The sequence below is a fragment of the Eublepharis macularius genome, chromosome 2 (genome assembly GCF_028583425.1).
Source record: "Eublepharis macularius isolate TG4126 chromosome 2, MPM_Emac_v1.0, whole genome shotgun sequence".
Lineage (NCBI taxonomy): Eukaryota > Metazoa > Chordata > Lepidosauria > Squamata > Eublepharidae > Eublepharis > Eublepharis macularius.
This window is the reverse complement of record NC_072791.1, coordinates 104,230,216-104,242,529: the sequence shown is the minus strand read 5'-3', so window position 1 is coordinate 104,242,529 and position 12,314 is coordinate 104,230,216. Positions and strand designations below refer to the sequence as shown.

At 39.9% G+C, this 12,314-nt stretch overlaps 1 protein-coding gene across 1 annotated transcript in view; it reads right to left on the bottom strand.

Annotated features, from left to right (window-relative positions):
* The window catches only part of LUZP2 (leucine zipper protein 2), a 783,097-nt gene that overhangs the window by 249,923 nt on the left and 520,860 nt on the right, over positions 1 to 12,314 (bottom strand). The window lies entirely within an intron of this gene.

Sequence of the window (12,314 nt, the reverse complement as noted above, 5' to 3'; positions counted from 1 at the left end):
CCATTGATTTTTTTATTCGTGTGTTCGTGTTCCAATATCTTTAGTTTTTCTGTTATATTTTTTATAGTCTCTTGATTTTCTTTTTTCTTTCATGGAGCTATTGCCATTAAAGTTCCTCTGATAGAGTCTTACTAGCTTCCCATATTATTGTTGCATTGACATCAGTTGTATTATTCATCTTGAAATATTCCATGAGATTTTTCTTACATTTTTGAACTATTTTGTCTTGCAGTAATAGTGTCACTTAATCACCATCTTCTTTTTTACTTCCATTCCTCCAAGTTAGCTCTATCAGATTATGATCTGCTGAAGTCTTCAGGAGAATCTCTGCTTTTTAGACTTTTGTGACTAGGGTTTTTGATTCCCAACACTTATCTATTTTGGAATATGATTGGTGTCTGTCAATAACAAACAAGTATAGTTTCTTTCATTTGGGTGAAATAGTCATCTTTGAGTTCTAAAATATGCATATAATTAAATACACATTTTGGGAGGGATCCATCTTTTTGGGAATTTAGTATGAAATCTCACAAAACCTACTATAAAATATTTATTGGTATTGCATTTTATTTACCTAATACTTGTCAGGGCTTGCGGCGGCCGCCACTGGGCGGGGCACCGGTATGTCTGGCCCTGATATCAAAGGGGTGGCAGGGATGCTGCAGGACCCTGTTCTGTGGAAGGAGGGGTGGTGTACCTCACCCAGACTCCCTCTCAGTCCACTCGCTGGCCTGCTCAACCTGCGCCACTCATCCCCTTTGATCTCCACCATCTCCTCCTCTATCAACTTACCTCTGCTCTCGCGCTCTCGCTCAACCCACAACCAACAATCTCCTGAGTCAGCTTTTATAGGGTTTCCCTTAGCTTCCTCCACCATTCCTTCCAAGCTCCTTCCCTCTCCTGATGCTGCCCAGCTGTGTCTGCTCTCAGGTGTTCCTTCTCTTTCACTAATTCCTCCTGGCCTCCCTTGCCTCTCTAGCAGGGTGGGGCTGAATGTGAATGTGTCCCAGCTGAGGCTTCCTCCAGGAGTGCCTCCTTTTCTTTCTCCACCCTTCTCCTTCAGTCTTTTCTGCAGTACAGGGCTGGCAGGGCCTTTCCAGGTGATGTGCCTTGGCTGCCTCTGCCCACGAGGTGCTGCCCCAGCTAGCAACTGGGCTGCCTTTCCCTTGGGGCTGGGTGTGGCTGCACTTCCCTGGCCTTGCTCCTGAGGTGCCACCCCGGCTGCCATCTGGGCTGCCTGTCCATTGATGCTGGGCGTGGCTGAGCTTCCCTGGCCTTGCTCATGAGGTGCCGCCCCAGCTGGCATCTGGGCTGCCTGTGACCTACTATCAAATACTACCCAATATCTACTAACATTTAAATCTTGAGTTTTAAATATTCATTTGGAATACTGTGTACAATTCTGGTCACCACACCTCAAAAAAGATATTATAACACTGGAAAAAGTGCAGAAAAGGGCAACTAGAATGATTAAAGGGATGGAACACTTCCCCTATGAAGAAAGGTTAAAGCACTTGGAGCTCTTTACCTTGGAGAAATGACGACTGAGGGGTGACATGATAGAGGTTTACAAGATTGTGCATGGGATAGAGGAGGTAGAGAAAGAAGTATTTTTCTTCCTTTCTCACAATACAAGAACTCGTGGACACTCAATGAAATTGCTGAGCAGTTGGGTTAAAATGGATAAAAGGAAGTACTTCTTCACCCAAAGAGTGATTAAGACATGGAATTCACTGCCACAGGAGGTGATGGCAGCTTCAAGCATAGACAGCTTCAAGAGGGGACTGGATAAACATATGGAGCAGAGGTCCATCAGTGGCTATTAGTTACAAGGTATAGATAGAACTCTCTGTCTAGGGTAATGATGCTCTGTATTCTTGGTGTTTGGGGGAGAGCAATCAGTGGGAGGGCTTCTAGTGTCCCTTCACCACTGGCAGCCCTCCTGATGATGCCTTGTTTTCTGGCCACTGTGTGACATAGAGTGTTGGACTGGATGGGCCATTGGCCTGATCCAGCATGGCTTCTCTTATGTTCTTATGTTACAGTGTTTTTGGAGTTAAATTCCATTGCAAATATTAATACTATTATGAATATGAAACAATTGCAGTATTTTGGTAATAGAATGTTTATGTCAGGGCTCACCATGGATGCCACTGGGTGGGGCGCTGGCGTGCCTGGCTCTGACTTCAAGGGGGTGTCAGGGATACTGTAGGACTCTGCTCTGTGGAAGGAGGTGTGGTATACCTCACCCTGGTGCCCTCTCAGTTCACTTGCTGGCCTGCTCAACTGACCCCGTCACCACTCTGACACTCCTCCATTTCCTCTGTCAACTTTCCTTCTTGCCTCCTCGCACTCTCTCGCTTCTCTCCACTCCTGCTCTACTCCATCACTCCTACACAACCCACCATGAACACTCTCCTGAGCCAGCTTTTATAGGGTTTCCTTCACCTTCTCCCACCCTTCCTTCCAATCTCCTTTCTTCTCCTGATGCTGCCCAGCTGTGTCTTCCCTCAGGTGTTTCTTCCCCTTCACTAACTCTTCCTGGTCTTCCTTGCCTCTCTAGGAGGGTGGGGCTGAATGTGAATGTATCCCAGCTCCAGCTTCCCCCAGCTGTGCCTCCTTTTCCTCCACCTCCTCCCTCAGTCTTTCCTGCAGGACAGGGCTGGCAAGGCCTTTCCAGGTGATGTGCCTTGGCCGTCTCTGCCTCTGCTCATGAGGTGCCACCTCGGTTGGTGTCTGGGCTGCCTGTCCATTGAGGCTGGGTGTGGCTGCATTTCCCTGGCTGGCTTCCCCCTCTGGCTCTCCCCCCACACACCCGCTGCTGGTTGGAGCTGTGTTGCCTTCTCTAGAGTCTCTGGGTGCCCTGAATCTACTGCTGGGGTGCCGTCGCTCCACAGGTAAGGGGGCTGTGACAAGTCTGGGGTGCCGTGACTGCTCAACCCCAGACAGTTAATAGCAGCAGCAGAAAAAAATAGGAAGTGAGCTACCATCAAATGATGCATCTTTGCTACAAGACTCCTTGAACATGGACAGAGGCACATATTGTGGTGATCTCAAAAGAAGGAAAGCATGCTACCCTCCCAGAATCATACCGACCAATCTTTTTGACAAACTCTGATATAAGAATATTCACTAAAGTTTTGACAAACAGATTGAACACTATGATCTCAGAATACATATACAAAAATCAATGAGGATTTATTCCCCAGAGGGAACTTACAGATAATATTTTTTGTACTATAAACATTATACAACATTGTAACTCAAATATCAACAAGTTGTACTTCTCTCCTTAGATATAAGGGAGGCATTTGATAGTATAGAAAAGAATTATCTGCAGAAAGTCTTAGAGCTAATGGACTTTGGACTTAGGTTTCGACAAGCTATTTTGGCCATATATGCAAACCCAGTGGCAAAATTTAGGATTAATGGGGTCTTGACAGATCATTTTGCCTGGGAAAGATGGACAAGACAGGGTGTTCCCCAGTCCATGCTTCTCTTTGCTATTGGTATTGAGCCCCTTGCACAATTGATTTGGATTCATCTAGAGGTACGGGGGGGGGTCGTTATTAATAAGTCTGTACATAAAATTGCTCTCTATGCTGATGACATGACCCTATATTTTACTCAGCCTGAAACCTCTCTTAAAACCCTTCACATAATTGTACATCATCTTGGTATTATTTTGGGGCTTCAGGTAAACCAAACTAAGTTAGACTTGTATCCTATAAATTGTTCCCCTCAATTGAAACAGCAGTTAAGAATTCAATTCATCTTTAATTGGATTGAAAACTCTTGGGCCTACCTAGGAATTCATTTTTTTTTTTTTGAAAAATTTTTATTGGGTTAGACTCCATTATTTCCACATTTACATTCAATTTTCCCCAATTTTTTCATCTCTAACCCCCTCCCTTTCCCCCCCCTTTTTGTTGACTTCCAACAGCTTTCCAACCCTTTGTCCCCTTTCCCTTACTTTTATTAGCTTCCTCTATCTAAAACAAATATATATTCTCCATTATTCTAAGCAGTACATCCTTAACTATTTTTAACATTATATGCCCAAACTGTAAGCCTTTGTTTCCATCTTAGATAAACAATTTATCCCAATTTTTCAATTTCAGGTATTTCTATATATCATAAACCATATAGATCATACATTCGTTTATATCAAACAATTTGACTTATTCTCTATATATATTACTCATTCTATCTTTTTATAATAGTTCTATATATCTCTCCTCACGTAGTCAATCAATTTGACCCATCTATATCTTCAGACATTCAGTTTGGTACAAAACTTGTCAGAAAAAAAAAAGAAAATATTGTTAGTTAATCGCTCCTTATATTTAGTCCTTATAATTAATTATTTTCTCTATGTTCTGTTTGTTAACCTATATATATCTGTATATATGTCAATCTATTAATCTGACTGCTTATTAATTCACATTTATCTCTTCTCCCCCCGGTAAAGTCTCCCCCCTCTACTTCAGTACTTCAGTAGTTCTCAAACTGCCACAGTTTTCCTCCCACCTCCCATTTCTTCTCCAGGTATTGTTTCAGCTTCTCCCAGTCTGTGTTGAACTGCCCTGAGTCCAGATCTCTCAATTTTCTTGTCATCTTGTCCATTTCAGCCATATACAGCAATTTGTAAGTCCAATCTTCAATAGTTGGCACTTCTTGTACTTTCCATTTTTGCGCATACAAAAGTCTAGCTGCTGCTGTCATATAAAATATCAACGTCCTGTGTTGGGCTGGAATTCCCTCCATTCCCAAGTTCAGTAGCAGGAGTTCTGGGTTCTTATTAATTTGAAATTGTAAAATTTCACTCATTTCTCTTATTATTTCCCCCCAGTACTGCCTGGCTACCTCACACGACCACCACATATGATAGAGGGAGCCCTCATGCTTCTTACATTTCCAGCATTTATTAGAAGTATTCAAATTCCCTAGCGCAATCTTCTTTGGTGTCATGTACCAACGATAGATCATTTTATAAATGTTCTCTTTGATATTAATACATGTCGTTGTCTTCATTGTAGTTTTCCACAAGTATTCCCATGCCTCCATTGTTATTTCTTTATTAAAGTTTATAGCCCATTTCACCATTTGTGTTTTAACTATCTCATCCTCGGTATACCACTTCAACAGTACTTGGTATACCTTGGATATTCTTTTCTTATCTTCTTTAAGAAGGGTCTGCTCTAGTTCCGAATTCTCTATTCGTATACCTCCCTTTACAGAGTCCGAATTATATAAGTCTCTGATCTGTCTATACTGGAACCAATCGTAGTTAGGTGATAGTTCCTCTTGTGTCTTTATTCTAAGTTTGGATGCTTCAGTTTTAGTTATTTCTTTATACGTTAAACATTGTTGTTCATTATCAACAGCTCTCGGGTCTATCACCTCATATGGAACCACCCACAAAGGGGTTCCTTCTTGTAGATAAATTCTGTACTTCTTCCAGATTATGTATAGACTTCTCCGAACAAAGTGATGCAGGAACATCGAGTTGACCTTTACTTTGTCATGCCATAAATATACGTGCCATCCAAATATTTTTTTATATCCCTCTAGGGCTAATAGTTTCTTGTTCTTTAATGTCATCCATTCTTTCAACCAAACTAGGCAGATTGCATCATGATAAAGTCTCAGATTGGGCAGTTGCATTCCGCCTCTTTCCTTTGCATCTTGTAAAACTTTCACTTTCACTCGAGGCTTCTTGCCTGCCCAAACAAAATCTGATATTTTCCTCTGCCATTTTTCAAATTGTTTGGAGTCTCTGATGATTGGTATTGTCTGTAGCAAAAACATTACTCTTGGTAACACATTCATCTTAACTGCTGCAATCCTGCCCAACCATGACAAATTCAATCTATTCCATTTAATCAAGTCTCTCTCTATCTGAGTCCATAGTTTTTCATAATTGTTTTTGAATAGATCTATGTTCTTTGCAGTTAATTCGACTCCCAAATATTTCACTTTACTTGTTACTTCACAATCCGTTGTTTCCATTAACAATTGTTGTTTCTGCTTAGTCATATTTTTGCATAATATCTTTGACTTCTTTTTGTTAATGAAGAAACCTGCCAAGTCTCCAAACTCCTTGATCTTATCTATCACTCTTGGCATGTTCTCCAATGGGTCCTCTACAATTAACATTATGTCATCCGCAAATGCTCTGACCTTGTATGAATAGTCCTTTATTTTTATTCCACGAATTTCATCATCTTGACGTATTTGTATCATCAGAATCTCCAATACTAAAATGAACAACAATGGAGATAACGGGCAACCTTGTCTTGTTCCTTTACTTATCGTCAATTTCTTGGTCAATTCATCATTCACCACAATTGCTGCAGTCTGGTCTCTATAAATTTCCTTAATTGCTCTGATGAATCTTTCTCCCAGTTGTAGCTTTTCCATAGTGGCAAACATAAAGTCCCAGTTTAAATTGTCAAACGCTTTTTCAGCGTCAACAAAGAAGAAACCAACCTCTTTGTCACAACGCTTGTCATAATATTCAATAGCATTGATCACTGTCCTTAAGTTGTCTCTTATTTGTCTGTCTGGCAAAAAGCCTGCTTGTTCCTCCTCTATGACTTCTGAGAGCCACCCCTTCAATCTCTCCGCCAATATCTTCGCAAAAATTTTATAATCATTGTTGAGTAGCGATATAGGTCTATAATTTTTCACATTAGTCAGGTCTTGGCCCTCTTTTGGGATCAATGATATATTCGCTTCACTCCAAGTTTCTGGAATCCTTTGATCCCTTAAAACCCCATTCATCACCTCTTTTAGGAATGGTGCCAGTTCATTAGCCATTGTCTTATAGAATTTAGCCGTAAGTCCATCTGGCCCTGGCGCCTTTCCTAGATTTGCAGATTGTATTGCCTTACTTATTTCCTCGTCAGTTACTTCACTATTCAACTTATTTCTCCAAGCTTCCGAGATTTCTGGAAGTTTGGTTTTCTCCAAATATGACGCTATTGATTCTTTGTTTACTTCTTTTTTATTATACAGCTTAGCGTAAAATTTATAAAAGGCTCTACTAATGGTAGCCTGCTCCAAATACGTTTTGTTATCTTCGCAAATTTTATTTATTATCTTCTTTTCCCTTTTCTTCCTCAATTGCCATGCCAGGTACTTCCCAGGTTTATTAGCACCCTCAAACGCTTTTTGATTCAGTCTTTTGAGATTCCACTCCAATTCTTTATTGCTCATTGCTGTTAGCTGTTCTTGAAGTATTTTAATTTCCTGGTATACCTTCTTTTTCCCTGGTCTCTTTTTTAGCTGTATTTCTTTGGCTTTTATTTTCTCCTCAATCTCTTGTCTTTTCTCCTCTTTCTTCTTTCTTGCTCTACCATTTAAGTCCATTAGTATGCCCCTTACAACCGCCTTGTAAGCATCCCAAACTTTATTGGTTGGTACTTCTTTATTCACGTTGTATTGTATAAAAAACTTTGTCTCTCTTCTCAGTATTTCCATATTCTCTCTTTCCTGTAACAAGTCCTCATTTATTCTCCATGCTTTCCTTTTTCTCTTTTTTCCAAATTTCCACATAATTGGGTTGTGATCTGAGCCTACCATAGGCATTATTTCTACCTCCTTAGTCCATAATGCTAAGTCTTTTGAGGCCCAGATCATATCAATTCTTGATAATGTAGAATGCCTTGCAGAATAAAAAGTAAACTGTCTGCTTTTAGGATATTCTCTCCTCCATACATCTTCAAGAGTCTCTTGTTGAATCAACTCAAAAAAAAGCTTTGGTAATAGTCCTCTTTTCTTTTGTGCCGTTGTAGTCTTTTTGTCTAGTTCCAAGTCTGTCACTCCATTGAAGTCTCCAGCAAGAATTATCTGGTCGTATGCAAGATCGTCTAAATGCTTCCTTAAATCCTCAAAGAAGCTTTCTTTTGCACCGTTAGGTGCATAAAGTCCGACTACCAACACTCTCTTTAAATTCCAAATACATTCCACTGCTACAAATCTAGCTTCCACATCTCTCATAACAAATTTTGGCTGTAGCTCCTCTTTTATGTACAACACCACTCCTCTTTTTTTCTTGTTGGAGGCCGCTACATATTCTTTGCCCAATTTTCCAGATTTTAAATATTTTACATCCTGCTTTCTGATATGGGTCTCTTGCAAACAAACAATGTCACATTTTTGTTTTAGTAGCCAGTGAAAAGTATTTTTCCTCTTATTCGGTGAGTTTAGTCCATTTACATTCCAAGATAATACTTTACACTCCATACTCATGATCTTGTTGGTAAGTCTTTTTCATTGTCCTTAATAAATCGCTCCATCTCTCGCTCAGATCTGATGCGTTTTTTGGCCCCTCCAAACTCAAAGGACACTCCTTCCGGTAACTCCCATCTGTACCTGATTTTCATGTCCTTCAAAATCTGAATTAGCACTTTATATTTTTTCCGGTCCAGTAACACTGATCTGGGCAGTTCCTTCATTATAATAATCATCTTGCCGTCAATCTCCAATGGATCTTGAAACTGTTTTGTCACAATCCTCTCTTTCATATTTCGTGTTGTAAACTGCACAATCACATCTCTTGGTAGTTTCCTCTGGGTTGCTATTCTCGAATTCACACGGTATGCCACATCTAGGATAGCCACAACTTCCTCCTCCTCCTTCCCCAGGTACTCAGCCAACACCTCAGTCATCTGTTCTTGCGCTGACTTTCCTTCCACTTCTGGCAAGCCACGAAAACGTAGCTGCTTCTCCATATGTTTAGTTTCTGCAACTGACATTCTCCCCTTCACCAATCTCATCTCTGTTTGTTGCGTGTCTGCTAAATTCTCCATCGCGTCTTCTACTGTTTTAACTCTCTGCTGCGTTCCTTGTAATTCACTTCGTATTGTTTCCATACCTTTTTTCACTTCTGACAGCTCCGATTTTACTGTCTGTGTAACCTCTTTAACCTCTTTTATCAGCTCCAATTTCGTGTCCTTAAGTTCTTTAATCATATCTAAAAGTTTTTTGTCCGGGTTTTTGTCCAGATTTTCTATTGCCGATTGTCACTCTTTTTTTGACATCGTGGGGCTTGCTTTAGCTCGCTCCCACGAATCCGCTCTCTTCCTTAACTCCGTGGCGTAAAATTTAACGTTTTTCTATTTTAAATGTCCCGGTCTTCTTATAGAAATTAAATTTTAAAGAGTCCAAAATGTCGGGTTCTATATCAACCTCATGAGATGGGAGGCCTAGGGATACCTGAACTTGCTAAAAATTATAATGCATTTGTATTGGCTGCCATGATCTCTGTACTCCATGGAGAATCCCCCAAACACTGGATACAAATAGAAGATACATACACAAGTCCTCTTTCTTGCCAAGAATTCTTATGGGACATATCTCATAAGAGATCCTCAAGGATTAAGGCTACCCCCTTCCTTAACTATATGATACAGGTTTGGGATAAATATCAACATAAATTGGTACCAGGAGTCTCACTTCTCTTGCCTTTTACTAATCAAATTTGGTTCATACCAAGACAAGCAGATTGGGATAGTAGCTGTTATTCTCAATGGAAGTTAAAATGTATAAAACGAATAGAAGATCTGGTGGAACACAAAAAATTGTTAGATAAAACAAAATTGGAAAAATGGTTCAGATGCTCATCAAAGGGTATAGATATCTTCAATTATCTCATACCTTTTCCTCTTCTTCCAATAAAAAAGGCCATAGTTAGGCAAGTAACTGAATTTGAGAATATATTGAAATGAGCAATAAATGAAGGTTATAAGGGTCTAGTTTAAAACCTTTATAAATTAATCTTGCCAATGGGAAATTCACACCTTTAACCTATAAACAGGCTTGGCAGCAGGATTGGGGGGATAGAATACTGGAAAAAGATTGTCCATCTCTTTGGAACTCCCGGTCAATTAGATCCCCAATTTTTTCTACTAGGTTTCAAATAATAAAATTGATAACTTGCTGGTATCTTCCTCCAACCAGGTTGCTCCGTATCTATCCTTTTATAAGTCCATGTTGTAATAAAAAATGTAGTCAAATAGAAGGTTATTTTCACTGTTGGTGGGCGTGTCTGGTAATACAGAGATTCTGGTCTCAGATTAAGGTTCAGATATTCCAAATAACAAATCTTTCTTTGGAATTTACTCTGGAGATGCTCTTATTATAATTGGGATTGGATGAGGTAGTAAATAAATCACAGGTTGAATTAATCTCAATACTGTTATCTATAGCAAGGAGCATAATAGCAGCAAACTGGAAAAATGACTCATCTTTAAATATCCAAACTTGGTACAGTTGAATATGGAAATATTTTGTGTTGTGCAAAGTAACAGTGAATTTGGCAAACCCTTTTCAAGAAAGAATCATACATTTGTTAACATCTGAGCTCCTATACTTCAAATTTTGTCAAAAAAAAAATCTTTTACCATCTGAGCCTTGGTATAGAGATATGCTTTTATTTTAAATGATAGGGGTCTGATGAGTAATAATACTAAGCAGATTTGTTGGAGTTAGAGGACATTTTTTATGGGACTTCCGGCTTGGGGAATATGGAGGGCTGATGCAGCTCGGGGAGCTGAGCTGTCCGTGTTGCTGTTTGTGAGGGCCAGTGGGGTGCTGATTGCCCACAGCCCCCTGTTCTCAGGTGGAGAGCAGGCAAGTACGCTTAAGACCCCGAGGGTGAGTTGATCTCAGCTGTGGGGGGGGGATCTACGCAACGATAACCCACCCAGCCTTGAGTCCTGCTCATAGACGGGTGGCAAAGATCTCTGCAGAAGCTCTGGAGTCAAGTTTTTGGCTTAAGACCTCCATACCCAAGCTTCAGCATCAAATTGGGAAGATTGGATTATTTTAATTACTGAAACAGCGATTACAACCCGTAACGAAGGACTAATAAGGTAAAGATTGCAACCTCTCTTTCTGAGAAGAAAATTGGTAAAAGAACTGAATTAAAGTAGAAGATAAAAATTGCAAAAAATTTAAAACTTTATTGTGAATGTTCCAGCAAAGTAATTGAGAGAAAAGAACTTTGTAGAGAAGAGCTAACGCGGAAAATAGATTATTGTTTACATACCTGCGGCTTGAAAGAGATAGTGAAGTGTGAGAAAGCTGAAAAATCGCAAGAAATGCTGAGCCGAGAAGAGGAACCAGAAGTGCGTCAGTGCAAAAGAGAGACCGGCTGGAAGCGGCCTTTGAAGAACCGGAAGAGGAAGAACGCCATTTTGGAGAAGGGAAAGGGCTTGACCTCAAATTGGGCGGAAGTAGGACATTTTGGATAAGGGAAAGGGCATAAACTTCAAGTAAAAACCATAGAGAAAAGACGCCCGACATTTTGGACACTAAGATCTCTAATTTTTAAAAGATTTCGTTAAAACTTGACATTTATACTGAGAAAAGTAATTCCGTCACGCCACAGAGCTAAGGAAAAGAGTAGACTCGTGGGAGCAAGGCAAAGCAAGCCCCACGATGTCGAAGAAAGAATGGCAAATGGCACTGGACAGTCTTGATAAAAAAGTTGCAGAGGGGAACAGGGAGATCAAAGATATGATGCAAGATATTGTGAAGGACATTAAGGAGCTCAAAGAGACTTTTAAATCAGAGATGCTGGAGCTGGTCAAAAATATTGATGAGGTCAAGAAAGAATTACAATCGACACAGCAGAAAGTTAAAACAGTGGAAGATGAAACTGACAAATTGGCTGTATCACACAAGATAGAAACCAAGGGTTTGAAAGGAAGAATGGCCATGGTGGAATGTAAACATATGGAAAAACAACTTAGATTTCACAGAGTCCCGGAAGTGGAAGGGAAATCAACCCAAGAGCAGATTTCAGAAATACTAGCAGAACTTTTGAACAAAGAAGTGGATGAGGTGGCAGCCTTTCTAGATGTGACAAACAGAATCAACTCAAAATATGCAGCACAAAAAAATTTACCAAGAGATATAATAGTCCAATTTACAACAAAGAGAATAAGAGAAGAGATTGTGAGTAAGCAATTTCAAAACCCTCTGGAAATTGATGGAAAAAGAGTGAGAATAATGAAGGAACTGCCTAGGGGGATTTTGTTGGAGAGGAAGAAATACAGAGAACTAGTACAAATGTTGAAAGAATTGAACATTAGCTATAGATGGGAAATACCAGAAGGATTGAGCTTTGAATTTCGTGAGATTAAAAGAACACTCAGATCTGGACATGAGATGGAAATGTTCATAAAGGATTATGAAAAAGACTTACCCAAAAGATCTAAAATTTGACTATGGAGTGTAAAATCATATCTTGGAATGTAAATGGACTAAACTCACCTTCTAAACGTAAAACCACTTTCCACTGG